The sequence below is a fragment of the Artemia franciscana genome, chromosome 2, assembly GCF_032884065.1.
Source record: "Artemia franciscana chromosome 2, ASM3288406v1, whole genome shotgun sequence".
In the NCBI taxonomy this organism is placed as follows: domain Eukaryota; kingdom Metazoa; phylum Arthropoda; class Branchiopoda; order Anostraca; family Artemiidae; genus Artemia; species Artemia franciscana.
Genome location: NC_088864.1, coordinates 500,647 through 506,646, shown reverse-complemented (window position 1 = coordinate 506,646; position 6,000 = coordinate 500,647). Strand labels below are relative to the sequence as shown.

The 6,000-nt window shown below is 35.0% G+C and overlaps 1 long non-coding RNA gene across 1 annotated transcript in view; it reads right to left on the bottom strand.

Annotated features, from left to right (window-relative positions):
* The window catches only part of LOC136035591 (uncharacterized), a 181,944-nt gene that overhangs the window by 16,965 nt on the left and 158,979 nt on the right, over positions 1-6,000 (bottom strand). The gene's annotated exons all lie outside the window — the stretch shown is intronic.

Sequence of the window (6,000 nt, the reverse complement as noted above, 5' to 3'; positions counted from 1 at the left end):
AAAGTCCCAGTCGCGAAGAAAAATGATGGAAAGTGAGAATGGCTAGTGAAATTTGCAAAGACTTGTCGTGAACAATGACAGTTAAAGGACGATATTTAAAATATTGACCACGCTTCCATTATCATAATAAGTTTCTATCTATAATTCAGCGTTATTAATATAATTCAGCGTTATTATCAGCATTGATTTTGTAAGAATTAATGATAACAAAGAAAATGTCAAAACTCTCAACTTTTGTTATTTTGTCAAAGTTTTGTCAAAATTCCAAAGAATTAATGATAACAAAGAAAATGTCAAAACTCCCAACTTTTGTTGTTTTGTCAAAGTTTTGTCAAAACTCCAAGTATTGTTAGAGTCGGCAGTGTCATAATTTTAATGTGTTTTGTCAAAACGTTTCTTAGCTGTTCTTGTCATTATTATTTTCCTGTCTAGATTAAGTTAAAATTATGGTAGGAATTTCTTCCAAATTAAAAAAAAATTCCTTTGATTTCGAAGGTCAGTTTGGACCAAAAGGTAAAAGGAAAGTCCCATGTGTATGAATTATCTAGCCCCTTCATGCATAAAAAGATGCGTGATTTCGTAAGGAATACAAGAGCTTCTATCACGAAAGCAGAAAATACAGCCTAAGACTTAGTCAAGGCTCTGAACGTAATTGTGGTGCTTACAAGTACCCCTTACTATCACAATCTGCAAGCCATTTCTTAATCGACCGAGGGTAGAGGTGTAATTTATAATATGAAGGGGGGGAGGTTGGCAGCTGCCCCCTCCAGTTATAATTACTTTGATTACTATTATTATATAGAACGGTAGTTGTGTATTATATGGGAAACAATCAAGTAGTGACGGGGTTCCAGTTTAGAATCCAGTTATTTTCAACCCCCTTTTAGGGCGTTGAAAATGGACCTACTAATCCCTAAAGACATTATTGCGTGCACTTCGAGTGCAAATCCGTCGTAGGTAATATTTTCTAAGCGATTCAGGTGTTATTTGCTTAAAAATCTAAGTATTACCTAAGAGAGTGTCTAAAAACCCGCTAATAATATGGTAATAGGGTTGGGTTGTTACATAGTGGGGTATTTTTTACTTTTGGGGGTGATGTAATCTTACGAGACTTAGTAGATTAATTGGGAATGATGTAATCACGCGTAACAGGCTACACTTCAGAGGTCCGTGGATAAATCCCTGCTTGTCACTGTGGGGGGCACACACGTGGGTGTGCACCCAGGTTTTTTCATGCAAATACTCGTTTACACTTGAATCGATCATTAAACTTAATGAAAGAATCTCCATTAGCGTTTCTCGTGATGAAACCTAGCAATTTAGACCAGCGTGGCACAATTTGCTGAACCCTTCCAAATGACAACCTTCTTGGGCACATTTTCACGCCTAGGGGGTATAAGCATTTCTCTCAAAATACATTCATAAACTAAAAATTGAGCATTGTTTTTATTTTTTTAACAGAAACTTGCCAATTCATTTCTAGATTGTGATGTTCCATGGCTGTTCCAGGCCCTTGACACTCAATGGCTGACAAACGGCAGCCAATATCAAACATTATCATACATATGACATTTTTCGGGCATTTTCCTTCAAAAATATTTGACTACACTAGAATTCATCGTTTAAACCCTATGAATAAATCCCCATTAACGTTCTTTCTGATGTCTCCTAGTAAGTTTAGGTCACAATTTACCAGCCCTCGATGACACCCTTCTGGTACACATTATCCTACCTGAGGGTTTTTTAACCTGTTTTCCTAAAAAACAGTCTATAAGCTAAAAAATGACCATTGTTTTGGTTGAGCAGCGGAAACTTACCATCTCATAGCTAGACTGCAAAGTTTCATGACCATTCCAGGCCTTTGACACTCAATGGCTGACAAACGACACTCTCTAGTAATTATTATCACTGCTACGACTTTTTTCGCGCATTTCCATGCAAAATATTTGTTCAAACAAGATTCGATCTTTCAAACTTAATGAAAAAATCCCCATTAGCGTTTTTTCGGACGACTTAGCGATTGAGAACAGCGTGACACAATGTACGACCCCTGATGATACCCTTCTCGCACACATTATCACACTTCGGATTTTTTCAAGCTTTTATCCTCAAAATAAATTTACAAACTAAAAAATGACCATTGGTTTTTTAGGAACAGCGGAATTTTGCCATTTCATTGCTATATTACGATGTTCTATGGCAATTCCAAGACCTTGACAGTCAACAGCTGACAAATGACATCCTTTAACAAGCATTATCACACATATGACATTTTTTGGGCATTTTCCTAAAAAAAATATTCTTTTAAATTGGAATCAATCGTTTAAACTTAATGAAGAAGATACCCATTAGAGTTTCTTCTGATCACTTCTAGAAAATGAACTTAGCGTGGCACAATATACCAGCCCTCAATGACACCTTTCCGGTGCATATTATCATACCTAAGAGTTTTTAATATTTGTCAAACAAAAAATACATTGATAAACTAAAAATAGCTATTATTTTTATTTGAACAGCGGAAACTTTGCATTTCAGTGATACACTGCGATATTCCATGGTAATTCCAAGCCTGTGAAACTCAATGGCTGACAAACAACACCCTCTTATAAGCTTTATCACACATGGAACATTTATAACGATTTCTTATGGCGAAATATTTGTTTACCCAAAAATCTTTTAACCTTAATGAAACCGTTTAAATCGTTTAAACTTAATGAAAATCTCCAATAGCCTTTCTCCTGATAACTCTTAACAATTGAGGCCAGCGTGGCACAGTGTAACACCCCTGATGACACTCTTCTGGCGCATGTAATTACAGCTAAAGGTTTTTGAAGTTTTCATCCTCAAAATAAATTCATAAACTAAAATATGAGTGGAAACTTAACATTTCATTGCGATATTGCGATATTCCATGGCAATCCCAATTCCAAAAAAATCAATAGCTGACAACCAACACCCTCTAGCAAACTATCCCTCACATATGAAATTTTTTTGGGCATTTTCCAAAAATATTCGTGTACGCTAAAATCGTTTGTTTAAACCTAATGAAAAATCCCCCTTTGCGTTTCTTCTGATGAATTTAAGCAATTGAGGTTAGAGCGGTACACTCAAAATAAATATAAAAACTAAAATAGACCATTATGTTCCATGGCAATTTGAAGGCTGTGACACATGACTGACTCAAGGGACTCTCTAGCAAGCATTATGACACATGACAGTTTTTCCTGCATTTTCTTATGAAAATATTCGTTTACGCTAGAATAGTTTACGCTAAATTTACGCTAGAATTTTATTCTGAAATTTATTGCACGCGGATTTCCTTCATGGAACTTATTTAGTATTGTTTTTTGAAAAGCATTTGAAGCGGATTTTGTTTATAAAACTTGATATACGTTGATTTTTCTTGGTGAAACTTGTTGCTTGTAGATTTTCCTCTTAGTAAAGCTTCCACATTCATTTGTCTCCTCGTGAAACTGATGTTGTTTATAAAACTTGTTGCGTGCTGATTTTTTCCGTGGAACTTATTGCCTGCTTATTCCGTTGATGAACCTTGGTGCTTGTCGAATTTACTCTTCGTGAAACTGTGCATTGATTTTCTTACGAAACTGATTTTTCATGGAACTCCTCCTATTTTGATTTTATTTGGAAACTTATTGCATGCTGATATTTCTTCAAGGAACTTGTTGCATATTGTTTTTTCTCTCCGTGAAACTTGCATATTGATTTTTGTCCTCATGAATTTTTCTAGTTTATGGAACTTGCTGAGTGTTGATCTTTGTTCGTGGAACCTGTTGCATGCTGATTTTTTTGGTGAACAAAATCACATGTTGCATGTTGTTTTCTCTTCGTGAAACTTGTACAATGATTTTTCTCCTTGTAAAACAAATTTTGTTCAAGGAACTTATGGCGTGTTTATGATTTCTAATGGAACTTGTTGTGTGCTGATTTTTTGTGTGAAACTTCTTGCATGTTGATATTTCTCTTCGTGAAACCTGCATGTTGTTTTTTTTCGCCTTGTGAAACTAAGTTTATTAATGGAACCTTTCGCATGGTGATTTTTGGTTTTGGAACTTGTTGCGTAATGATTTTGTTCTCGAAACTTATTGCTTATTGATCTTTCTCTTCGTGAAACTTGTAAATTGATTTTTCTACTCATGAAACTATTTTTGTGTATGGAACTTGTTGTGTGTTGATTTTGTTCATGGAACTTGGTGTGTGCCAATTTCTCTTCGTGAAACTTTTTAAATATTGATGTTGATTAAATGTTTTAAATGTTGATCTTTGTTCGTGGAACCTGTTGCATGCTGATTTTTTTGGTGAACAAAATCACATGTTGCATGTTGTTTTCTCTTCGTGAAACTTGTACAATGATTTTTCTCCTTGTAAAACAAATTTTGTTCAAGGAACTTATGGCGTGTTTATGATTTCTAATGGAACTTGTTGTGGGCTGATTTTTTGTGTGAAACTTCTTGCATGTTGATATTTCTCTTCGTGAAACCTGCATGTTGTTTTTTTTTGCCTTGTGAAACTAAGTTTATTTATGGAACCTTTCGCATGGTGATTTTTGGTTTTGGAACTTGTTGCGTAATGATTTTGTTCTCGAAACTTATTGCTTATTGATCTTTCTCTTCGTGAAACTTGTAAATCGATTTTTCTACTCATGAAACTATTTTTGTGTATGGAACTTGTTGTGTGTTGATTTTGTTCATGGAACTTGGTGTGTGCCAATTTCTCTTCGTGAAACTTTTTAAATATTGATGTTTCTGTTCATGAAACCTGTACATAAAATTTTTTCCTCGTGAAACTGAATTTGTTTATGCAGCTTGTTGTGTGCTGATTTTTGTTCTTGCAATTCGTCTTTTGGCGATTTTTGTTCGTGATATTTCTTGCATGTTTACTTTTCTCCTTGTGAAGCATGTACAATATTTTTCTCTCATTGTGAAACAGATTTTGTTTATAGGACTTGTTGAATGTTGATGTTCTTTTTTCGTGGAACCTGTTGCGCGCGGATTTTTGCTGGTGAAACATGTTTCATGTTCGTTTTTCTCTTCGTGAAACTTGTACAGTAATCTAATTCCCTGTGAAACATATTTTGTTCATGGAACTTGTTGCATGCTGATTTTTTGTTCGTGAAACTTGTCAAATGTTGATTCTTTTTGGTAGATTCTGTCTCGTGCTGATTTTTGTTCGTGAAACCTGTTGCCTGCTGATTTTTCTCTGTAAAAATTGTACATTGATTTTCTTTAATTCTGAAGCTGATTTTTATCATGGAACTTGCTGCGAATTGATTTTGTTCGTGGAACCTGTTGCGTGCTGATTTTTGTTCGTGAAACTTTTAGACTGTTGATATTTTGCTTCTCGAAACTTGTATATTGATTTTTCGTCTTGAAACTGATTTTATTCATGGAACACGCTGCGTGTTGAATTTTGTTCGTGGAACTTGTTGCTCTCTAATTTTGTTCTTGAAACTTGTAGTATGTTGATCTTTCTCTTCGTCAAACTTGAACATTGATTTTTCTTCGTGAAACTGATTTTGTTCGTGGTATATATTGCGTTCTGATTGTTTGTTCGTGGAACTTGTTGCGTGCTGATTTTGGTTCGTGAAAATTATAGTATGGTGATCATTCTCATCGTGGAACGTTTACATTGATTTTCCAGATTGGAAACTGTTGTTTACCGATTTTTGCTCTTGGAGCTTGTTGCGTGCTGATCTTTGTTCGTTAAATTTGTTGCCTATTGATTTTTCTCTTCGTGAAACTTGTACATTGGTTTTTTCTATCGTGAAATTGAGCTAATTCATGAACCTTGTTGCGTGCTGTTCCTGGAAATTGTTGCTTGCTATCCCTGGAACCTATTTCATGCTGACTTCGGTTCGTGAAACTTGTCGCATGTTTATTTATCTTCATGAGACTTTCACATTGATTTTCTCTCTTCGTGAAGCTAATTTTGTTCATGGAACTTGTTGCGTGTAACTTTTTTGGTCATGGAACTTGCTGCGTG